We start from the raw sequence: 26,561 nt of genomic DNA, 5'->3' as shown, positions 1-26,561 counted from the left end.
CGGAGGAAATTGATGACCCCAGTTCCCTAGAAAAATCGGAAATTCTCAAAATTCCCTGAAGGGGGCACGCTGGGGGGGCTCAAATTTTGGGCTCAGCATAAGAACATAGTCGTATAGTATATCCAAAACGATAACCTATAGGTTTCGTGGGCTTAAAAATTTTCGAGAATTTCCTCAGTTTTATCCCCTATCCCCCCAAATCAAAATGGCGGCACAACCTGCCAGACGAAGTAGACAATTGAAATTTGGTGAAATTATAGCTTTTGGTCCCTAACCGACGGGAAAATTCCAAGATGTTCAAATTTTTCACTTTTTACCCCCCAAAGATATCGAAATATGGAGGCAATTTTAATGACTGTGCAGACATTCCTTTTGAGCTATTTTTTGGCTAAACGGTAAGTCGTATCACAAAACGGATGGCACAATGTCCCTTCAATTCGGAGTGATCTACAACTTTGGTCCTGTGACATTTTGTCGTATCTCTCACCCTAATACGTTAAATTTGGCCGTATTTCTGGATTGTTCGTAAATTTGGTGATTTTTACAAGTATATTTCATTGTTTGACACACTTATAAGAATGATAGGATCATCACGTTGTGTACGCACATTGGCACGATTAAGGGACATATGTGTACCAAATTTCATGATTCTAGCTTATACATAAGTAGGCAAAAAGTAATGTAAAATGTTAAAAATGCACCCAAATTTCACCCTATTCAAAATTTGATCTCAATTTACCCCCTTAATATGGGAGATACGATTAAATGGTTTAGAAACAAACATGTAGAGCGATAAATGAGGCGTCTGATGGCGCAAACCGTTTCTTAATATCATAAACCGTTTAGGAGATATGAATCTCGAAGTGGAAGTCTGCACTTTTCAACGTGCTCATGCTTATCTGTCATCTATATATATAAAAGCAAGTCGGGCTGGAGCGATGTATATATAAATATTTAAAAATGAAAAAAGACGTGAATTAATGAGGCACTTCCATAAATCTCAGAAATTTGAAACTTGGTACGGAGGAAACTGATGACCCCAGGATCCCTAGAAAAATCGGAAATTCTCAAAATTCCCTGAAGGGGGCACGCTGGGGGGGCCCAAATTTTGGGCTCAGCATAAGAACACAGTCGTATAGTATATCCAAAACGATAACCTATAGGTTTCGTGGGCTTAAAAATTTTCGAGAATTTCCTCATTTTTATCCCCTATCCCCCCAAATCAAAATGGCGGCACAACCTGCCAGACGAAGTAGACAATTGAAATTTGGTGAAATTATAGCTTTTGGTCCCTAACCGACGGGAAAATTCCAAGATGTTCAAATTTTTCACTTTTTACCCCCCTAAGATATCGAAATATATAGGCAATTTTAATGACTGTGCAGACATTCCTTTTGAGCTATTTTTTGGCTAAACGGTAAGTCGTATCACAAAACGGATGGCACAATGTCGCTTCAATTCGGAGTGATCTACAACTTTGGTCCTGTGACATTTTGTCGTATCTCTCACCCTAATACGTTAAATTTGGCCGTATTTCTGGATTGTTCGTAAATTTGGTGATTTTTACAAGTATATTTCATTGTTTGACACACTTATAAGAATGATAGGATCATCACGTTGTGTGCGCACATTGGCACGATTAAGGGACATATGTGTACCAAATTTCATGATTCTAGCTTATACATAAGTAGGCAAAAAGTAATGTAAAATGTTAAAAATGCACCCAAATTTCACCCTATTCAAAATTTGATCTCACTTTACCCCCTTAATGTGGGAGATACGATTAAATGGTTTAGAAACAAACATGTAGAGCGATAAATGAGGCGTCTGATGGCGCAAACCGTTTCTTAATATCATAAACCGTTTAGGAGATATGAATCTCGAAGTGGAAGTCTGCACTTTTCAACGTGCTCATGCTTATCTGTCATCTATATATATAAAAGCAAGTCGGGCTGGAGCGATGTATATATAAATATTTAAAAATGAAAAAAAAACGTGAATTAATGAGGCACTTCCATAAATCTCAGAAATTTGAAACTTGGTACGGAGGAAACTGATGACCCCAGGATCCCTAGAAAAATCGGAAATTCTCAAAATTCCCTGAAGGGGGCACGCTGGGGGGGCTCAAATTTTGGGCTCAGCATAAGAACACAGTCGTATAGTATATCCAAAACGATAACCTATAGGTTTCGTGGGCTTAAAAATTTTCGAGAATTTCCTCATTTTTATCCCCTATCCCCCCAAATCAAAATGGCGGCACAACCTGCCAGACGAAGTAGACAATTGAAATTTGGTGAAATTATAGCTTTTGGTCCCTAACCGACGGGAAAATTCGAAGATGTTCAAATTTTTCACTTTTTACCCTCCTAAGATATCGAAATATATAGGCAATTTTAATGACTGTGCAGACATTCCTTTTGAGCTATTTTTTTGGCTAAACGGTAAGTCGTATCACAAAACGGATGGCACAATGTCGCTTCAATTCGGAGTGATCTACAACTTTGGTCCTGTGACATTTTGTCGTATCTCTCTCCTTATACGTTAAATTTGGCCGTATTTCTGGATTGTTCGTAAATTTGGTGATTTTTACAAGTATATTTCATTGTTTGACACACTTATAAGAATGATAGGATCATCACGTTGTGTGCGCACATTGGCACGATTAAGGGACATGTGTGTACCAAATTTCATGATTCTAGCTTATACATAAGTAGGCAAAAAGTAATGTAAAATGTTAAAAATGCACCCAAATTTCACCCTATTCAAAATTTGATCTCAATTTACCCCCTTAATATGGGAGATACGAGGAAATGGTTTAGAAACAAATATGTAGAGCGATAAATGAGGCGTCTGATGGCGCAAACCGTTTCTTAATATCATAAACCGTTTAGGAGATATGAATCTCGAAGTGGAAGTCTGCACTTTTCAACGTGCTCATGCTTATCCGTCATCTATATATATAAAAGCAAGTCGGGCTGGAGCGATGTATATATAAATATTTAAAAGTGAAAAAAGACGTGAATTAATGAGGCACTTCCAGAAATCTCAGAAATTTGAAACTTTGTACGGAGGAAATTGATGACCCCAGTTCCCTAGAAAAATCGGAAATTCTCAAAATTCCCTGAAGGGGGCACGCTGGGGGGGCTCAAATTTTGGGCTCAGCATAAGAACATAGTCGTATAGTATATCCAAAACGATAACCTATAGGTTTCGTGGGCTTAAAAATTTTCGAGAATTTCCTCAGTTTTATCCCCTATCCCCCCAAATCAAAATGGCGGCACAACCTGCCAGACGAAGTAGACAATTGAAATTTGGTGAAATTATAGCTTTTGGTCCCTAACCGACGGGAAAATTCCAAGATGTTCAAATTTTTCACTTTTTACCCCCCAAAGAGATCGAAATATGGAGGCAATTTTAATGACTGTGCAGACATTCCTTTTGAGCTATTTTTTGGCTAAACGGTAAGTCGTATCACAAAACGGATGGCACAATGTCCCTTCAATTCGGAGTGATCTACAACTTTGGTCCTGTGACATTTTGTCGTATCTCTCACCCTAATACGTTAAATTTGGCCGTATTTCTGGATTGTTCGTAAATTTGGTGATTTTTACAAGTATATTTCATTGTTTGACACACTTATAAGAATGATAGGATCATCACGTTGTGTGCGCACATTGGCACGATTAAGGGACATATGTGTACCAAATTTCATGATTCTAGCTTATACATAAGTAGGCAAAAAGTAATGTAAAATGTTAAAAATGCACCCAAATTTCACCCTATTCAAAATTTGATCTCACTTTACCCCCTTAATGTGGGAGATACGATTAAATGGTTTAGAAACAAACATGTAGAGCGATAAATGAGGCGTCTGATGGCGCAAACCGTTTCTTAATATCATAAACCGTTTAGGAGATATGAATCTCGAAGTGGAAGTCTGCACTTTTCAACGTGCTCATGCTTATCTGTCATCTATATATATAAAAGCAAGTCGGGCTGGAGCGATGTATATATAAATATTTAAAAATGAAAAAAAACGTGAATTAATGAGGCACTTCCATAAATCTCAGAAATTTGAAACTTGGTACGGAGGAAACTGATGACCCCAGGATCCCTAGAAAAATCGGAAATTCTCAAAATTCCCTGAAGGGGGCACGCTGGGGGGGCTCAAATTTTGGGCTCAGCATAAGAACACAGTCGTATAGTATATCCAAAACGATAACCTATAGGTTTCGTGGGCTTAAAAATTTTCGAGAATTTCCTCATTTTTATCCCCTATCCCCCCAAATCAAAATGGCGGCACAACCTGCCAGACGAAGTAGACAATTGAAATTTGGTGAAATTATAGCTTTTGGTCCCTAACCGACGGGAAAATTCCAAGATGTTCAAATTTTTCACTTTTTACCCCCCAAAGATATCGAAATATGGAGGCAATTTTAATGACTGTGCAGACATTCCTTTTGAGCTATTTTTTGGCTAAACGGTAAGTCGTATCACAAAACGGATGGCACAATGTCGCTTCAATTCGGAGTGATCTACAACTTTGGTCCTGTGACATTTTGTCGTATCTCTCACCCTAATACGTTAAATTTGGCCGTATTTCTGGATTGTTCGTAAATTTGGTGATTTTTACAAGTATATTTCATTGTTTGACACACTTATAAGAATGATAGGATCATCACGTTGTGTGCGCACATTGGCACGATTAAGGGACATATGTGTACCAAATTTCATGATTCTAGCTTATACATAAGTAGGCAAAAAGTAATGTAAAATGTTAAAAATGCACCCAAATTTCACCCTATTCAAAATTTGATCTCACTTTACCCCCTTAATGTGGGAGATACGATTAAATGGTTTAGAAACAAACATGTAGAGCGATAAATGAGGCGTCTGATGGCGCAAACCGTTTCTTAATATCATAAACCGTTTAGGAGATATGAATCTCGAAGTGGAAGTCTGCACTTTTCAACGTGCTCATGCTTATCTGTCATCTATATATATAAAAGCAAGTCGGGCTGGAGCGATGTATATATAAATATTTAAAAATGAAAAAAAACGTGAATTAATGAGGCACTTCCATAAATCTCAGAAATTTGAAACTTGGTACGGAGGAAACTGATGACCCCAGGATCCCTAGAAAAATCGGAAATTCTCAAAATTCCCTGAAGGGGGCACGCTGGGGGGGCTCAAATTTTGGGCTCAGCATAAGAACACAGTCGTATAGTATATCCAAAACGATAACCTATAGGTTTCGTGGGCTTAAAAATTTTCGAGAATTTCCTCATTTTTATCCCCTATCCCCCCAAATCAAAATGGCGGCACAACCTGCCAGACGAAGTAGACAATTGAAATTTGGTGAAATTATAGCTTTTGGTCCCTAACCGACGGGAAAATTCCAAGATGTTCAAATTTTTCACTTTTTACCCTCCTAAGATATCGAAATATATAGGCAATTTTAATGACTGTGCAGACATTCCTTTTGAGCTATTTTTTTGGCTAAACGGTAAGTCGTATCACAAAACGGATGGCACAATGTCCCTTCAATTCGGAGTGATCTACAACTTTGGTCCTGTGACATTTTGTCGTATCTCTCTCCTTATACGTTAAATTTGGCCGTATTTCTGGATTGTTCGTAAATTTGGTGATTTTTACAAGTATATTTCATTGTTTGACACACTTATAAGAATGATAGGATCATCACGTTGTGTGCGCACATTGGCACGATTAAGGGACATGTGTGTACCAAATTTCATGATTCTAGCTTATACATAAGTAGGCAAAAAGTAATGTAAAATGTTAAAAATGCACCCAAATTTCACCCTATTCAAAATTTGATCTCAATTTACCCCCTTAATATGGGAGATACGAGGAAATGGTTTAGAAACAAATATGTAGAGCGATAAATGAGGCGTCTGATGGCGCAAACCGTTTCTTAATATCATAAACCGTTTAGGAGATATGAATCTCGAAGTGGAAGTCTGCACTTTTCAACGTGCTCATGCTTATCCGTCATCTATATATATAAAAGCAAGTCGGGCTGGAGCGATGTATATATAAATATTTAAAAGTGAAAAAAGACGTGAATTAATGAGGCACTTCCAGAAATCTCAGAAATTTGAAACTTTGTACGGAGGAAATTGATGACCCCAGTTCCCTAGAAAAATCGGAAATTCTCAAAATTCCCTGAAGGGGGCACGCTGGGGGGGCTCAAATTTTGGGCTCAGCATAAGAACATAGTCGTATAGTATATCCAAAACGATAACCTATAGGTTTCGTGGGCTTAAAAATTTTCGAGAATTTCCTCAGTTTTATCCCCTATCCCCCCAAATCAAAATGGCGGCACAACCTGCCAGACGAAGTAGACAATTGAAATTTGGTGAAATTATAGCTTTTGGTCCCTAACCGACGGGAAAATTCCAAGATGTTCAAATTTTTCACTTTTTACCCCCCAAAGATATCGAAATATGGAGGCAATTTTAATGACTGTGCAGACATTCCTTTTGAGCTATTTTTTGGCTAAACGGTAAGTCGTATCACAAAACGGATGGCACAATGTCGCTTCAATTCGGAGTGATCTACAACTTTGGTCCTGTGACATTTTGTCGTATCTCTCACCCTAATACGTTAAATTTGGCCGTATTTCTGGATTGTTCGTAAATTTGGTGATTTTTACAAGTATATTTCATTGTTTGACACACTTATAAGAATGATAGGATCATCACGTTGTGTGCGCACATTGGCACGATTAAGGGACATATGTGTACCAAATTTCATGATTCTAGCTTATACATAAGTAGGCAAAAAGTAATGTAAAATGTTAAAAATGCACCCAAATTTCACCCTATTCAAAATTTGATCTCACTTTACCCCCTTAATGTGGGAGATACGATTAAATGGTTTAGAAACAAACATGTAGAGCGATAAATGAGGCGTCTGATGGCGCAAACCGTTTCTTAATATCATAAACCGTTTAGGAGATATGAATCTCGAAGTGGAAGTCTGCACTTTTCAACGTGCTCATGCTTATCTGTCATCTATATATATAAAAGCAAGTCGGGCTGGAGCGATGTATATATAAATATTTAAAAATGAAAAAAAACGTGAATTAATGAGGCACTTCCATAAATCTCAGAAATTTGAAACTTGGTACGGAGGAAACTGATGACCCCAGGATCCCTAGAAAAATCGGAAATTCTCAAAATTCCCTGAAGGGGGCACGCTGGGGGGGCTCAAATTTTGGGCTCAGCATAAGAACACAGTCGTATAGTATATCCAAAACGATAACCTATAGGTTTCGTGGGCTTAAAAATTTTCGAGAATTTCCTCATTTTTATCCCCTATCCCCCCAAATCAAAATGGCGGCACAACCTGCCAGACGAAGTAGACAATTGAAATTTGGTGAAATTATAGCTTTTGGTCCCTAACCGACGGGAAAATTCCAAGATGTTCAAATTTTTCACTTTTTACCCTCCTAAGATATCGAAATATATAGGCAATTTTAATGACTGTGCAGACATTCCTTTTGAGCTATTTTTTTGGCTAAACGGTAAGTCGTATCACAAAACGGATGGCACAATGTCCCTTCAATTCGGAGTGATCTACAACTTTGGTCCTGTGACATTTTGTCGTATCTCTCTCCTTATACGTTAAATTTGGCCGTATTTCTGGATTGTTCGTAAATTTGGTGATTTTTACAAGTATATTTCATTGTTTGACACACTTATAAGAATGATAGGATCATCACGTTGTGTGCGCACATTGGCACGATTAAGGGACATGTGTGTACCAAATTTCATGATTCTAGCTTATACATAAGTAGGCAAAAAGTAATGTAAAATGTTAAAAATGCACCCAAATTTCACCCTATTCAAAATTTGATCTCAATTTACCCCCTTAATATGGGAGATACGAGGAAATGGTTTAGAAACAAATATGTAGAGCGATAAATGAGGCGTCTGATGGCGCAAACCGTTTCTTAATATCATAAACCGTTTAGGAGATATGAATCTCGAAGTGGAAGTCTGCACTTTTCAACGTGCTCATGCTTATCCGTCATCTATATATATAAAAGCAAGTCGGGCTGGAGCGATGTATATATAAATATTTAAAAGTGAAAAAAGACGTGAATTAATGAGGCACTTCCAGAAATCTCAGAAATTTGAAACTTTGTACGGAGGAAATTGATGACCCCAGTTCCCTAGAAAAATCGGAAATTCTCAAAATTCCCTGAAGGGGGCACGCTGGGGGGGCTCAAATTTTGGGCTCAGCATAAGAACATAGTCGTATAGTATATCCAAAACGATAACCTATAGGTTTCGTGGGCTTAAAAATTTTCGAGAATTTCCTCAGTTTTATCCCCTATCCCCCCAAATCAAAATGGCGGCACAACCTGCCAGACGAAGTAGACAATTGAAATTTGGTGAAATTATAGCTTTTGGTCCCTAACCGACGGGAAAATTCCAAGATGTTCAAATTTTTCACTTTTTACCCCCCAAAGATATCGAAATATGGAGGCAATTTTAATGACTGTGCAGACATTCCTTTTGAGCTATTTTTTGCCTAAACGGTAAGTCGTATCACAAAACGGATGGCACAATGTCCCTTCAATTCGGAGTGATCTACAACTTTGGTCCTGTGACATTTTGTCGTATCTCTCTCCCTTATACGTTAAATTTGGCCGTATTTCTGGATTGTTCGTAAATTTGGTGATTTTTACAAGTATATTTCATTGTTTGACACACTTATAAGAATGATAGGATCATCACGTTGTGTGCGCACATTGGCACGATTAAGGGACATATGTGTACCAAATTTCATGATTCTAGCTTATACATAAGTAGGCAAAAAGTAATGTAAAATGTTAAAAATGCACCCAAATTTCACCCTATTCAAAATTTGATCTCAATTTACCCCCTTAATATGGGAGATACGAGGAAATGGTTTAGAAACAAACATGTAGAGCAATAAATGTGGCGTCTGATGGCGCAAACCGTTTCTTAATATCGTAAACCGTTTAGGAGATATGAATCTCGAAGTGGAAGTCTGCACTTTTCAACGTGCTCATGCTTATCCGTCATCTACATAAATTAAATCGTAACGACCGTGTGTCTGTACATTGATTATTTTGGCGAAATTTCCGTACAGTTATCCGTTTCACCTGTAATTATGACCATCTGCATCATTTTTAGCTTTGGTGTCCGTTTGTCTGTTTGTTTGTCTGTTTGTCTGTTTGTCTGTCCTTCTATAACTTGAAAACTACTGGATATATTTCCACCAAACTTCATATTTTGAATCCACCTGTCCTTGGGTAGGTTTTAGCGCAAAAAATAAAAGCGTAACGACCGTGTGTCTGTACATTGATTTTGGCGAAATTTCCGTACAGTTATCCGTTTCAGGTGTAATAATGACCATCTGCATCATTTTTATCTTTGGTGTCTGTTTGTCTGTTTGTCTGTTTGTCTGTTTGTCTGTCCTTCTATAACTTGAAAACTACTGGATATGTTTCCACCAAACTTCATATTTAGAATCCACCTCTCCTTGGGTAGGTTTTAGCTCAAATATCGTTTCTAAATCCCTGAACTGAGTGGGGATTTTTACGAAACCGAAACCGTGATTTTGCACTCCCTCAAAGTATACACAACCGAACTTAATGGAAATCAACCTGCCTTAATGAAAATGAATTTCTAAACCTTTTTTTCTCATGTGCATCATTTCGATAACAGGATTTAGTAAGGGATATATCATTAACGGACCGTTTTTCGGTACAAATCCCTGCGGGTGCGTGTAAAGCGTACTTCTTACAACTTGAAAACTAACAAGATATTTGAACCAAATTTTATATATAGCATCCATCTGTCCAGGGGTAGGTTTCCTTGGTGTCTGTTAGTTAGTTAGTTAGTTTGTTTGTTTGTTTCTTTGTTTGTTGGTCTGTTTGTCTTTCTCTAACTTGAAAACTACTGGATATATTTCCACCAAGCTTCATATTTAGAATCCACCTGTCCTTTGGGGAGGTTTTAGGGCAAATATTGTTTCTAAATCCCTGAACTAATTGGGGGTTTATACGAAACCGAAACCGTGATTTTGCACTCCCTCTAAATACACACAACCAAACTTTATGGAAATCTACCTGCCTTAATGGAAATTAATTTCTAAACCTTTTCTTCTCATGTGCATAATTTCAATCACTTACAGGAAAGATAGTATGATCAAACTCTACACGAACATTGGCCCACCCAGTACCCATATGTGAGCCAAATGCTATGCCACATAATTATCCGAAAAGTAATGGAAATGTAAGATATTTTTACACAAATTTCAACCTATTCAACGTTTTTGATTCAATCTGACCCATGAACAGATTAGATGCGAGAAAATATCATAGGACCAGCCATTTAGATCGCTAAATACTGCGCCTTACGGTACAATCCTTTGTCGATATGACGTACCGTTTAGCAGCAGTTAATCTGTAAATGAAGGTCTGCAATATTGTAAACATTCATATACTTTCGTATGTCCATCTGTATATATATTCATTGATGTCGATTTGTAGAGATCGAGAAAGGATGTGTCTGCTATTGTAATCAGTACTCCCTACACCGACTTTGACTGCTGGCAGTAGGAATGGGGTCCTTCTCCAACTCCTGTGTAACTGGCATTAGTAAGGAGGGCCTACCATTTTAATGAATAATTCACTTTTCGATTTGTCTTGCAGAAGGCAAGGGATCATGCAGTTTTGTTCGAAAGTCCCCTACTCTATTGTGTTTGGCTCTAGGCCAGGGTGCCCGCCATTATAAACAAATGTTCCAATCTAAAATTTGACTAGCATTAGGCATTGTGGCCTGCTATTTTCATGGAAACTCACTAATTCTGTGTGACTGGCAGTAAGCTGGCTAGCAGCAGTAAAAAGGGACTGTCATTATAATGATAACTGCACAACTCAATTTTGACTGGTGGTAGGGAAGTTGCCTGGTATTATAATAAAAACTCCTCAACTGTAACCTGTCTGAAAGTAGGAAATGGGTCTGCCATTGTAACTAAAACTCCCCAAATCGATTGTGACCGCGCAGTAGGCATTGGAGCCTGCAATTATAATGTAAACTTGCCAACTCGATTGTGAATGGCAGTAGGCAAGTGAGCCTGGCGTTATCATCACAACTCCGCAACCCTCACTTTACATTGGAAACAACGTATGTGGACCTCCCCATGCTATTTCTCGGATAAGGCTAAGAGACATGCAATTTTAAAACAATCTCATTTGCTGCACGCACAGTATTTACGTCGATATCCGTATACAATGTAGAATACCGTAGCGAAGCACGGGTACATTTGCTAGTAGATTAATAAAATGTATATTTTAGGAGACCCATTATGCCACTCGTCCCTATCACATATCAGGGCACCATTTAACTTTCTTTGTTGCTTTCTTTTAGCAACCATTGGGGCGAAGAAAGGCAAGGTACCGTTTGAAGCCCGCTTTGAGTGAGTTTATATATTTTAATTAATTATACGGCAGATTTGCAACAACATTACGTCATCAATCGTTACACGGGCCGTGAAGGTATAAATGATAATATTAGTTGAATATTGTTACTTGGGTAGTAAAATAACTAACGATGGCATAAGTAAGGAGGACATAACATGCAGACTTGCATAAGCAAGGAAGATCTTTCTTAAGAAAAGAAATTGATATAGGATTTAAAATATGTTTTTGAAGACTTCGTGTGGAGCATAGCATTATTTGGAAGTGAAATATGAACGATAACTAGCTCAGAAGGAAAGAGAGAAAAGCTTTTGAAATGTTGTGTTAAGTGAGGAGAGTTGCATATGGGGAGGTGGTGAGCGAGGAAGAGGAACTTGTTAAGTCGGAGTAGTTGGTAATAGTGGCAGAGGTATGAATATGACAAACAGATTTGTTGGTTACGTAGAAATAAAAATTTAGCTCGGGATAGAGTGGCATGAAGTGCTGCATCAAAGTATTCTTGGACTAATAAACCAAGTGCAACACAAGAAAATAGTCGAATAATGAGAGGTGCAAATATAAATCCTTAGTATGACGAAGAGAGGAATGTGAAATCCTTTTTCAGTAACTGACTTACTGGACTTGTCTCTGTCACCTGCACGAACGCGGGTGTTCTTGGCGTGATTCTTCCGCCCTCGACGAAGCAAATTCAACTTGGTTTACAATGCTTTTCTTTGCTACTGGCTTTACGTCGCACCGACACCGATAGGTCTTATGGCGACGATGGGATAGCAAAGGCCTAGGAGTTGGAAGGAAACGGCCGTAGCCTTAATGAAGGTGCTGTACCAGCATTTGCCTTGTGTGAAAATGGGAAACCACGGAAAACCATCTTCAGGTCTGCAGACAGTGGGATTCGAACCCACTATCTCCCGAATGCAAGCTCACAGTCGCGTGCCTCTAACCGTACGGCCAACTCGCCCGGTGGTTTACAATGCAATCGGAAGTATATCGAGATATACTTCACAGTTCTTAGGTTCAAAGATGTTTGACGTATGAAAATGTCAAATGATATATAAATATAAAATCAACTTTTTTGATCTTTTATTTCTTCGACTGTTAGATATTGTCGTTCGGCCTCAGTAGTTCTCTCTCCCGGCGTTGAATGTTACGATATCTCAACGGCATCGTGACTTACCTGCGGTCGGGAAGTTCGATATCATAGGCTTCATGTTTCTACACACAGCCCCTTATTTGTCTAAGAATTTGACTTTATATAGGACAGAAAACTGGCCCTGTGATTAAATAATACGAACTTATTTTGGTTGGTTATTTTTGCACTAAACAAACAAACATTTTGCAGAGTTTTCTTTTGTGCGTAAATTACTTCAAGATGTAACACACAATTTTTATATGTCATTAGAACTTCATGGAATGTACTGCAGAATAATATTTTAAAAACATTTTATAAATATTAATTATATCGTACCTTAACCGCTCAGCACTAATACTATTTAATATTACGGCTTTCGGAATTAAATCGTAGGCTAATTTTCCTCGTCTTCTCAAATTAATTATGAGGTCACTGAACAAGCTGTCGAAGTCATCTTCTTTGTTTTTCTATGAAAATACGTCTGTAGTACTGGAACGTTCGTCACTTGCCAACTCGGTCTAGTGTCAAAGTCAAATGTTAAATGATAGCCATGCACAAGTCTCACGACCACAAACACGATATTTTCGCTCAATCGTATTGAAGCCGCGTGGCAAGTTTTGGCGCTGATGCTTGTTGTTTAAAGAGCCCTAACATCTAGGCCATCGCCCCAGTCAAGTATTATCTAGACCGCTCTGCGGTTGTGTATGGAGATCTGCATAAAATGTAGGAGATCTAATGGACCGTACCTCTTATGAAAATGAAAAATTACAACCTGTTTTCCAGTCAATGACCGGGTCAGGTGTGGGATGAATCAAGCCCCCAACTTGCGGCGAGGACAGAAATTGTGCCGGCTGCCAAAGCCTGGGGCAATGATTAATGACTGACGGATGAAATGAAATGATATTGGAGAGTGTTGTTGGAATGAAGGATGACAGGGTTCCGTGGTTCAAATCCCGGTCACTCCATTGGAGATTTGTCCTCGACAAAGCGGAAGTAGGACAAGTTTCTCCACGGGTACTGTCAGCTTTCATTCCAGTAACTCTCTCCAGTATCATTTCGTCTGTCAGTCATAAATCATTTCTCCAGAGGAGTGCGACAGGCTTCGGCAGCCGGCACAGTTCTTATCCTGACCGCTAGATCGGGGCTTCATTCAATCCATCCCTGACCCGGTCGAATTAGTGGAAACAGGCTTTTGATATTACACCTATTACACTCCGAAAACCCGGTACCTAACTATTAATAATGGAGCCTATACAGATCTCCCGAGAACTACAACTCCTCATCAAGATTGAACCATTGTCCTGTTTTTTAACAAGGTTACCAACTATTTGTTCATTAGAAATTTTATAGACGTAAGTTGTTGTGAAGTCCGGCCGCTTGGCTGAATAATGAGGGTCGAGGACCCGGCTTCGATTCTCAGCCGCTCGGCTATTTTAATCGCTCCTGGTTAATTCTTTTGTCTCGGGAGCTGGGTATTTGTATTCTTGTATTCATCATATAAGCATATATCACACCATCAACCAGTACAGAAACAGGAAGGGCAACCGGTCGTAAAACAGAACCATGACAACATGAGCGACACCAATTGCTACCAGAGTGTGAGAAGTTGCGGAAAAGGACTGATAAGAAATTGTTACGAAATACTAGTATTAAGTATTGTCATTTTGTACGGTGGCCTCGAAGTCCTGTTTGGTACAGTATTTTATAATGATGTGTTACCGTGTACATAGTCAACATGTGGCCAGCACTACAAGATGCCTAGATTCACCTTACGTCACAGTGTGGTCTACCTTATACCTTCCAGGAATGTCCCGTATCTTCTGTAAATTAAACTCCTGGCCTCCCTTATTCCCAGATCTATGCCCCTGTATCTCCGAAAACCAACATTGGTTTTATTTGTAATACAGTATATTGAAATCATATGACATTGTAAAGGCAGCAGGGGAAGGTTACCTAGGGGAAAGAATGAATGCTGATGACGTGATGTGGGAGAAGATGAGGAGGTTCAACAACAGATAAATAGAAGGATTGAACAATGGGGATTGAGGATCAACGCAGAGAGGAGGAAGACAATGTTGCGGAGTAGAGGAAGTAAAGAAGGAAAAGGAGCTATCAGATTGGAGACAAGGAACTGGAAACAGCAGAACACTTCAAACTGACAGAAAATGGAAGACTGGATATGGAAATTAGTGGAAGTGCCTTTTACCACCAGCTGCGGAGTTAACTGTGGAACAAGGAAGGCTAAAGAAGTAACAAACATGTGCGGCAGAGAGAGCTGAGAGCAGTGTACGGGCTACTAAGGTACAAGGAGGGACAGAGTGAGAAATGGAGGCATACGAAAAGAGCTAAATGTGCAAAAATGAAATGACCAACTGGAACAGAACAGAATGACGGGTTGGACATGTCAAGCTGTTGAACGAAGAAAGACTGCCAAGACAGACGACAGGGTAGAGGGGAACAGGGACAGGAATATTACGATAGACGGACTCTGAGAAGAACAGCATAGGACAACGGACCTTGGACTGGAACACAACGTGGATTGGTGGAGAGACAGGACGAAGTGGAGAAGAAGCACATTTGCCCCCACCTGATACTAGTTGTAAAATGGGGAAGGGAGATGTTGTTGATGATGAAAAAAATTAATATATTTTCAATAATTTTTTTTAAGCATTATAATAAGACAAGGAAATGATAATATTTTTAATATTAACGCATGGAACCACGATGGAAAGTGATGACGCAATAGAGTGAAACCTCTCCTTTGTGTAGGATTTTGTAGTTTCACGATAGAATCCTATGTTTTGTGTAAGTAATTTACCCCTTCTATTACGGACACACCATAGTCAACAGGAACTCCAAAAAAGTATCTTATAAACGGACAATTGTTTTCACAATAAATTCCTGTGTGTGCCGCTTTTCAATGAAAGTACTGTTCTAAACCTTTTGTACCGACGATATTTCCAAGTATTGGAGTTACCGCAACATGAAGCGCAGGTTTATACATTCTTGAAAGGCAATACTAAGCTATGCTCTGACCCCTGGCAACTTCTGGCTCAATGGGGAAAGTAACCAGAAACTACCTCACTCCTCATTTCCTTAGTATGACTCTTCAGCTGATGGCAGAGCTGTTGAGTATCCAAACAACCTTCAGGCAGAATACCCACCACTTAAAGTAACTTCATTGCAAACAATGTGTGTGCTAACGAAGAACTCAAGCTGACAAGTCGCATTACGAAGTTGGTAGTTTGCACCACTATGTTTTCATTGTCGATCGGGTGGCACCAAATAACGTTCAAGATAACTCAGCGACTTTTGCCCAGACATCTACTGTAAATAATTCCAGATTGAATTCTGGTTTACTTTTATTCTAAACAGTGTGTGCATTGAATTCAAATTTTCTTAATACAACTTGGAAATGAAAACCGTAGTGTTGTACGTTTTATTAAACAACCACCCCTTACTTATAAAAAGAAGGAGAAGATAAAAAATACGAAAGGAGGTGAGTGAATGCATTAAAATTAAAATCTCCTCTAAAGCAAGTAGACATGTGAACATGTGCGCCACAGATCATTTTGGTTCTAATGTGGTGTTGGGCTCTCCGGGCCTCCTTAATAACTCATCAATGATCTGGATTTACGGCTGTATCCCCAGGTAGGTCAGTGCCGGAAAATCATTGTGAGGACAGCCAGAGCTCCAACGCTTAGGCAATGCTGAATCCCAGTTTACTGGGTGATGGTAGCATATTTCATGCCGGAATCAGTGAATAACGTATGAAGAAATGATAAATATCTATCACAGCCATTTCTACCGCGAACATTCTACAATAACTGTGGATCATCGAACCATGATTGCGTTTATAAATAGCACTTTTCTTTCAAGCGCCCTTGTTGTACCGTACGCCCCATCTGCTCGCTTTTGACGTGCCCTCTTTGATCTACAGTGGCATTATTACGCTATGACTATCGCGACGCTGTGAGAGAAATATGTCGATAATATCGGCTTGCTCTGAACAGTTCAGCCGGAGTTGGCTACTTCGGCTTATAAAGCCAATGTGTGTGTAAAACGGGGTTGGCTGAAAAGCACTGTGTTTATTACAATGACTATCTACACTCGATTACAGCGTTTTACTTTTCTGATAACTAAAGCTCTTTCCTCTCCCTACCTCACTATTATTACCATCTTTATTATTATACAGACACGGAGGTTGCCCATGGGAGGCATTTAGAAGGACCTGTACCAGACGAGAAGAACATGTCCTCGGACACTCCCGGCATTAATAGGCGTACGATAAATAAATAAATAAATAAATAAATAAATAAATAAATAAATAAATAAATAAATAAATAAATAAATAAATAAATAAATAAATAAATAAATAAATAAATAAATAAATAAGTTCCTAGGATTAATGGACCGGGCGAGTTGGCCATGCGTTTAGGAGCTCGCATCCGGGAGATAGTAGGTTCGAACCCCACTGTCGGCATCCCTGACGATGGTTTTCCGTGGTTTCCCATTTTCACACTAGGCAAATGCTGGGGATGTACCTTAATTACGGCCACGGCCGGTTCCTTCCCATTCCTAGGCCTTTGCCCTCCCATCGTCGCCATAAGACCTATCTGTGTCGGTGCGACTTAAAGCCACTAAAAAGCAGGATTAATGAATGCTGGGTGTTTGATGGTTGTAAACAGCTTCAGACATCACAGGCAACACCTCCGTTTACTTTATGTACCCTTCATAAATTCTATTAATACTGTCGATGGCAGCACGCATAGGACTGGACGTAACTGGTATTTCCACCATCATGCCATTCGTTGGCAGTTCAAGTGGAAGAGAAACGATACCACATAGTTATATCCACTTTTAGCATGACAGAGAGCTGGTTTCGAACCCAGTTCTGTGCTTAGTTGTGTTTCCCAGCCTGTGAACTCTTCGCTCTAACCTGAAAGAGTTATGGATTAAATTCGAGAAAATCTTTTGTTAATGCACAGACCAAATGTCCTCGGACATTACTAACACTGACCTGTCACTGTGCGCTATCGAGGAAATATGAAACAAAAATTGAAGACCTGACTGCAAAAAATACAATTTTACAGACGACAAGGAAATGATCCCAAAACTTCCAAATGTGCTTGAATATTAAATAAAATTGCTCACCCAAAATGTAGAGTAATTATTTGGAACGTCGTGTGGCTAGCAACGTTTTTGTGTCCTTCCTCTTGTACACACACACACACACACACAGACACGCACACACACACGCGCGCGCGCACACACTTTTTAGGATGAACTTAACATTTTCTCGACTAGAAAATAACCAGCGCCTAATTAGTCAAACTACAATGATATATTATTTTAATGAATTGAAAACAAACCATCAAAATCCCATTTTCTTCCCAGTTTAATTTCCAAATAAGACAACTGCGACGTTAGTAGTTGAAAATGGGGAAGTCTTATACATATATGCTTACACATATGTATACATGCATTGTATATTTATTTTTTATTTCCATTTTAAAGGTATTGCAGACAAACGGCACAAAAACGTCAATTTTAACAAGGTTAGGATTCTGTATGTTGCACTCGTTATGTCTTTAGCCTGATTGATATACTCTATCATTTTTTTCTTGTTCTGCAGACTTACGGCTAAAGTTTACACTGGTACATACAGTTGTGAAAGCTTTTGCACACCATTAAATTTAGTTATCATGATTGCCATTGGACGATGTCAATACACAACACGTGCAATAGGGAGTTTTATTCGTACCGTCCTTCATCACAGCTGACACATGAGTACTGTCACTGCCATCTAAGAAAAGGACTTCACAGCAAGATTCAGAGAAATCCGGACTTGGTCTGTTTTTTGAAACGCAAATTCGTGTCGCAGTCAACTTCTTCTCTGCGGCAAGGTGAACATGTATTATTATTTTATCAATTTTTGTAATTTTTTTTAAAATTCCACTTGACCAGCTTTTGCATCGAAGTCTTCAATTGTTGTAGTAAGTCCTCATCAACAGGAAAAGTGCAGCAGTAAACTGTTGTAGTCCTGAAGACGGTTTTTCGTGGTTTCCCATTTTCACACGAGGCAAATGCTGGGGCTGTCCACTTCCTCCCCATTCCTAGGCCTTTCATATGCCGTCGTCGCTATAAGACTGTGCGACGTAAAAGAACTTGTAAAAAAAGAAAATAAATACGTTACTGTGTTTTTACTTGCTGTCCTTATTTCAGTTTGATGGGAGAGCTCAAGGCAATGGTAGTTCAACTTGACGCCACTACATCCCACTCAAATACACTTTACAAATGTCTTCTTTAGCATTACTTACCGGATTTTCTCCAGTTCCACTCTAACGATAAATACGGCTCACTCTTTGATGGAATTCACGTCACCTGAAGAGTTTTTCTGTCAAGTGATTTACTTCTGAGATTCAGAAACGTGCGCTACTGCAGCAATGTGGCTGTCCTGAGTCAGTCAGCTCTCAAGTGATGTCATACCTGCTGTACCCGATGTAAGTTTTCAGCGTTCGTAGATGAGGAGGTTCTCTCAGTAAGCGGGCGGTGATTTGCGAGCAATACACCAAATTTGATTGTTGTCTCATTGTATTTACGCATCTTTTTGCTCAAAGCTCAAGCATTTTGAAGTAAGGAATTAGCTTTCAAGTCGCGACGACCCACTTCACTCCTGAGCTTCGATAGACTATTTCAAACTCAGGCTTGTTCTGACGTCGCAATGAATGTAAATTTTCTTTTAATAAAATAATCTTCCGATTTAACGATGTAATTGTAGTCTGTACACTGCATTTTTTCTTACCGTCCTCCTTAATTTCAATTTTATTTTTGTTGACCTTCTGTGAGTCGGCTTTGTTGGAGAACATTGCGTGCCTATATTAACACGTGGTTGACCATTGTTTTTCTAAGATAGTTCATCGTAAGTCTCCTCTAACATCTGTATTACCTGCACATTTTCTTTCACTGTTGATACATTTGTATTTTACTACATACCTTTTTTGCGCGAATTTCTATTTACTTGCACTTCTTTATGTTTGGGGTAGCTTCAAAAACAGTCGGAAGTGCGTTCTCTTTGTAGTAATACTGTACTCACATTCTTTCAAATACTTCGCTACAAGTTGTAGAAGACTTTTTAGGTGTCCAAAAAAAAACCCTCTGGTTCTCCCCTCACGTGAAATCGATAAAAACAAATTTCTCTTAACGTCATCGTTCAATGGAAATTTATGAAACGAAATTATATACCTATATCTTGAAGAAATTTACAATACGATACGCTACAATGAACACAAGCCATAACACTGATATTTACAGACTCTTCAAATAACCGACCGGCCGTGCGGTTTGGGTTACGTGGCGTTCTTTCCCATTTTCACAGGAGGCAAACGCTGGAACTGTACCTTGCTTAAGGCCACAGTCGCTTTCTTCCCACTCCTAGTTTTTTATGGCCCATTGTCGGCATAAGACGCACCTGTGTCCGTAATGGATGAGGCTGGCCTCCAAGATCGACCGGTGTCTTGCGGCGAAACGCGACCCGCACGGAACTTGGTGCACCATTCCACAGACATGCTACCTACACACAGTCTTAAATGTCCGATGGATATCCAACAGTGTTTGTCCTTCGGCAGCCTAGGACAGAATAACAGCACATTGGTCCTGTTTGGACGCATTTGGTATTAACGTCAGATGGCCGAATTTAACCCACGCACCTCGGCACGACACGACTGCCACATTAATCCCTTTGCCTACATGCCCGTACTTATATACCCTCAGCGGAGTCGCGCTACGTTGCAGCAACGCCCTCAAACGGAAATCTTTTGATCACGCCTTATGTAATACGACACGCCTCGCTGGTCAATTTTAAACTCACCTCAGCTTTCTCACTGTTTAAGACACCTTGTTTACGGCCAAATACGGATACATCTATGTACTTGGCATGTTATGCAAACGATACGACCCCCTGCGCTATACTAAAGTTATCAAGGACAGCTGGTTATAAGGATGAGCGACAGACCAGATCCTTAAAGTTAGTCCAATATAACCAATGTACAGTGGATATCTTGCCTCATTTCCCAAAAGTTAGGCGATACAACTGATAGGTCAAAAGTTACAAGTTGTAAGCCCCTGAGGCATATCTCTAGAGTTCGATCCATGAGAATACACAATAGCAGCCATCTTGCATAGTAGCCCTTGCCTCAGTTCCCGAAAGTTAGGCTGGTAAAACTAATAGATCATAAGTTACAAGTTGTGAACCCTGAGGCATCCCTCTAGTTAGGTATATACGAATAGATTATATCAGCCATCTTGCATGTTAGCCCTTGCCTCCGTTCTAGAATGTCAGGCTGATAAAACTAATAGGTCATAAGTTACAAGTTATGAGCCCCTGAGCCAACTCTGTAGAGTTAGGCCTGTAAATACAATGTATCACCAATAGCTTCTGGTCCATCTCCTTAAAGTTAGTCTCATAGAAGCAATGTATAGCGGCCATGTTGCGCCAGTTCTCTCATTTTATACCTACCGGTGATCCTTACCTTATAAATCTCGCTACGATAACGTCCCACAATATTTCCAGGTCAGTGATCCTGCCGTCGATGGAAATGAAAAATTACTAAATATTTTGTTTTAATAGTTTGTACAATAGAATTGTTCGCAACATAATAGATCGCAATTCCCATTTTCTACAATTCTTCAATACAACTATCCCATTTATGCCTCCGTTGCGTTTTTGCAACATTCTGCATTCATTACTGGTTCACAGAACGGAAAACAATGGAACGATGCAATTAACTCTTTTACCCTTATTCATCATACTAGAAGCATGAAGGGAACTGCTGATATAATAACTGACTCACATTTGTATAACAACAGTAAGCAGTGGCGCGTGAATGTGACTGGTCTCAAAATAACGGTAATAATATTATTAACTTTTCTCATATATGAGGCATCCAGAAGCCAAAATCTATGAGGGCACCAGAACATTTTTATCAGGAAACATGGAAAACTTATTACTTCCTTTGGCTGGCACGTATTCAAAATTCCTTTTTATTGTAGATTTATGCTCACTTATTTATCTTACAATATATGAATTATTCAGGTTTTATTTATTTTAGTTAATACCTAAAATGGTTTGGATTCATCGAGTTTTGTTCCTATTATCATGGATCTACAGAGGTTTGCTTCTGTAGGGATATTATCATAATTGAAAAGGGATGCTTAATGCTGGTTCAAAGGAGAAAATAAATTATTTAAAATTCACAAGTACTGTAACTATGATTACAATGTATGACATCAAATGAAAGGCTGCAAGAAGTACAGAGGCCACAGACTTTCAAGTTTCTGTCCTGTGCCATCTAAATTACACAGGCAACTCATTACCTTCGGGATGCATTTCAAACTCTGAGTCCTCCTCTGCATTGTTACTGGCTGTCCGAGGATCAGTAAGATTGTTATAGAAAGCAAGATCTTCGTTTTCTTTTCAAGTCCCCGCAAAATGCTTTCAGTGTCATTAAACCTCACTTCCTTTAACGCTCTTCAAATTCGGATAACAATCAACTTCATGGACGAGTTACTACGGTTTCTTTTTGTTTCACAGCTGTGTGAATGCAGCATTAAGCATCTCTTTTCATATCTCTACAGAAGCTAACGTCTGTAGATCCATGATAAAAGGAGCAAAACTCGGTGAATCCAAACCATTTTAGGTAACAACTAAAATAAATAAAACCTGAATATTTCAAAGATTGACACAAGCTCAGAACTAATGTACATAGAGGGAAAGGCTGGGAAAACAGCATTATGAGCACCTGCAAACTGCCTTAGGTAATGGCACTTGCTAAGTTCTGCTTCTTTATGATGGAAATGGATTCACTCTGTTTTGCTTTGCAGTCCAAACTGGATGCACACACTTTTGCATATGTAGGATGTTTTCTAGGTGTGTTTTAAAACAGACAGAGGCAGCTTAGCTTGCGTTTTTGGCGCCCAATCAACAGACAGCAGAATAGGGAACATAATGGTTGCACTGGCTTATTCTTGAGAAAAAATGGATTTACTGCAGTTTGCTTCTGAACGCCTCACATATCTTAATGTTTTGTTATAATATGCTGTAATAGACGTTAGACACTTTTATATCAACTGATCGCTACACCGTGTTCTCAGATTTCGAAATTCTCATGTTGCGTTAATGCAACGATATGCACATACAATAAAATGAATTCTTCAGCATTCTTTTCTTATGTATCCTGAAAGCTTGACTGCCAAAGATATTTTTGAGTGCGATAAGGAGCTAGATGAGCACGAATCAGTTGTGCTCAAGTCTGAAGATAGTATGACGATTATATTAATTTAGTGGGGAACAAAACCGTACCACCTCCTCGCTACTCTCTATGTTTGCTCCAAGATCAGAATTCTTAGCGAAACTAAAATTGAAGTTGCAAAGGTAAGATTCGGAGACTGCGGAAACCGAGCTCGATAGCTGCAGTAGCTTAAGTGCAGCCAGTGTCCAGTATTCTGGAGATCGTGGGTTCGAATCCCACTGTCGGCAGCCGTGAAGATAGTTTTCCGTGGTTTCCCATTTTCACACCAGGCTGTACCTTAATTAAGGCCACGGCCGCTTCCTTCCCATTCCCAGCCCCTTCCTGTCCCATCGTCGCCATAAGACCTGTCTGTGTCAGTGCGACGTAAAGCAAATTGCAACAAAAAAAAAAAAAGAGACTGCGAAAACATATATCCTGACTCCCTCGCCACATAGCTTATAGCTCTGCGAGATGTGCAGGGAAAGACAGCGTTGATGTGAATATAGGTAAGCAGTTTGCTCATTTCTTCTAAATGGATATAGTAGCTGATGGTCCACAGGGTGGTGTTAACCGTAAGAGCTCGTCGCTATTTCGGTTCCGTACAAGTTCGTCATCGATACTCTGAAACGAATTCTTGGTTCAGGGAAATAGTTTTCTTATTTCTACGAGCAATATTACAAACACTCGGAAGTTACCCTGTACACCCATTAAGATGAAAATTTTCCGTCCTGAATCGGGCAAAATAGCCGTGAGCACTGAGGCAGTCAGGTTGAAGATCCTCGCGTGGTAAGACATCGTAACCGCCTGCTGCAAGCGTCGACCCTCCTTTTTTTGGAACGGAGGGGGACTGAAGGGATTATAATCGCATGGGGATAGATCAGGACTATAGAACAGGTGCTCGAGTGTCTCCCACTTAATTCGGCGTGACGAAACGCGATCCGCACGGAACTTGGTACTCCATTCGACAGACATGCAGTCTTCATTCTCCGATGGATGTCCTTCTGTAGCCAAGAACAGAACAACAGCACGTTGGGGCTGTTGCACCATGGAGTTTGGTACTTGGCCTTGTTTGGACCCATTTGGCAATAACGTCGCCATAGTTCACGAGACGCGACACGAGTGCCACATTGCCTACATATCCGTGCTTATATACGCGCATCGAAGTCACGCTACGTTGATTGTCCTCCATGATCACGCCTTATATAATGTATCAGTCTTAATCCGTTTACTCGCCAGAGTTTGTTTTCCGTCGGACACAGTGAGGGATCCCACCTCTCCCGCCTAAAAGGGAGTGTACTGTAGCGTGAGACTTTGGATCGCGGAAATGAAACCGGGGAGGAGAATCAGCACCTCGCCTAGGTGACCTCACCTGCTGTGCTGGTGGAGAGATGGGAAGAATGGAAGGAATAGACGAAGAAGAGGCAGGAAGCGGTCGTGCCATTAAGTTAGGTACCACTACGGCATTTGCCTGGAGGAGAAGTGGGAAACCACGAAAAACCACTTCGAGGATAGCTGAGGTGGGAATCGAACCCCCCCCCCTCTACTAAGTTGACCTCGCGAGACCCCATTAACGCCGTTCCAAATTTCGTGGGTGAGCCGAAAATCGAAATTGGGACTCCGGGGGTGGCAGCTAATAACACTGACCACGAAACCACAGAAGCGGACTGATCATTATTATTATTATTATTATTATTATTATTATTATTATTATTATTATTATTATTATTATTATTATTATTATTATTGTTATTATTTTCTTCTTAATCTGTTTACCCCCCAGGATTGATTTTATCCTCGGATTCAAAGAGGGATGCCACCTTTATCGCCTCCAGGGCTGTGTTCTGGGTCGTGAGACTTTGGGGTCGGGTAATACAACCTGGGGAGGAGGACCAGTACTTCGCCCAGACGCCTTCACCTACTACGCTGAACAGGAGCCTTGTTGGTCGATGCGAACTGTGGAAGGGATATACAAGGAAGAGGGAAGGAAACAGCCATATCCTTAAGTTACGTAGCATCCAGGAGAAATGGAAAGAGTGGGAAACCACGGAAAACGACTTCGAGGATGCCTGAGGTGGGAATCGAAACCCGCTCTACTCTGTTGACCTCCCTAGATCCCGTTGACTCAGTTACAGCCCTCGTAACACTTCTAAAATTGCGTGGCAATGACGGGAATAAAACCTGGTCCTTCGGGATCGGTAGTAAATCACAGTAACTACTATACACAGAGGGGGACATTATTATTATTATTATTATTATTATTATTATTATTATTATTATTATTATTATTATTATTATTATTATTATTATTATTATTTCTACAAAATCTATAATAATGTACGTGTGTTGGGGCAATAAGACGACCGACGTCAGAATAAAAGAAAACTGAAAGCCAGGTCTTACCCACTTTTCTGTTCAAGCTCATTTGTTTCAGCTTCTCTTTATGGTCTTTGGTCTTTTAGAAGTTAGAATAGGTGACGTTTCGAGAAGCTTGAGTACCTTTTATATTCCCAAAGCTCTTTTGTGTTTCCTTAATGGGACGAGTTAAGCTACTTACAGCACGGTGAATGAGTCCAATCAACTGAAAATCAATGAGTTGCCTGTGTGGCTGTATTGGGTGAGTGCTTAGTGGTTCAATGGTATGGTATGGTGCTGATTCCCCGTGAACGTGGCTATGAACATGGTGTTAGTGGTCTAGCAGCTTTAGGGGAAGAAACAGCAGGGATGAACGTTAATGGATTAAGATCAACAGATGACGCATTGTTATTGGCAAGGTTTACAGCGACCGACCAAGAGGCTTAACACATATTGTAAGACACGTTTTATGGTATCATCCGAAATACAACAGCAAGAGAGCTGTGATAAAATACAACCATTTAGGAACAAATGTGAACTACAACAGTGACTGTACTGAAGAAATAAGCAAAGCTCAGTAAAATGAGGAGAGTGTTTTGTAGCAGAGACCTTAGTTTACATCTAAAAATTTGACTTCTGATGTGTTACGTCTTCTCCACCTTGTTCTATGAAATTGAGACCTGGACCATAAGGAAAAGAGAAATGGAGAGATTAGAGGTATTTGTTTTATGGACATAGGGAAGGATACTGCAGTTGATTTGGACAGATAAGGTCACAAACGATGAGGTAATGAGGCGAATGGAAGAGAGAAAGGAAATACTAAATACTGTCAGAATCTCGGTCAGTGATGCGAGGAGCCTGCTGCAGCTGGTTATTCAAGGGAAGATACAAGGCAAAAGAAGACTAGGAAGAAGGAGAATTTCTAGGATTGATAATCTGAAAACTGTTGAGCTGTTTCGTGCTGCATCATCTGAAGCAAGAATATCTATGATGGCAGCCGACCTCCTCACAGGAGATGACAATTCAAAAAGAAAATACCTGGCCTACAAGCTCCATAGAACATGGGAGATATTATTTCCTTGACATGTATAATGTGCAAAAATTGGGTTTGTAGATGTCAACCTTTCACCGGCAACTCCACGGAGGAAAGCCACAACTTCAATCCGCTACTGATGTTTGTCATCTGACATCGACGAGATTCGAATTGCCACCTACTTACGAGAGGCGAGCTCCTAGTAAATTATGATAAGCAGCCAGGTGAAGTTCTGCTAGCTCGTAGCAGTAAACAGTCTGGCCCAGCAACACAACA

At 39.8% G+C, this 26,561-nt stretch overlaps 1 protein-coding gene across 2 annotated transcripts in view; it reads right to left on the bottom strand.

The window, feature by feature from the left end:
* LOC136867495 (uncharacterized) overlaps positions 1–26,561 on the bottom strand; it is a 743,927-nt gene that overhangs the window by 289,053 nt on the left and 428,313 nt on the right. The window lies entirely within an intron of this gene.

The sequence above is a fragment of the Anabrus simplex genome, chromosome 3 (assembly GCF_040414725.1).
Source record: "Anabrus simplex isolate iqAnaSimp1 chromosome 3, ASM4041472v1, whole genome shotgun sequence".
In the NCBI taxonomy this organism is placed as follows: domain Eukaryota; kingdom Metazoa; phylum Arthropoda; class Insecta; order Orthoptera; family Tettigoniidae; genus Anabrus; species Anabrus simplex.
This window is presented reverse-complemented; position numbering and strand designations above follow the sequence as displayed.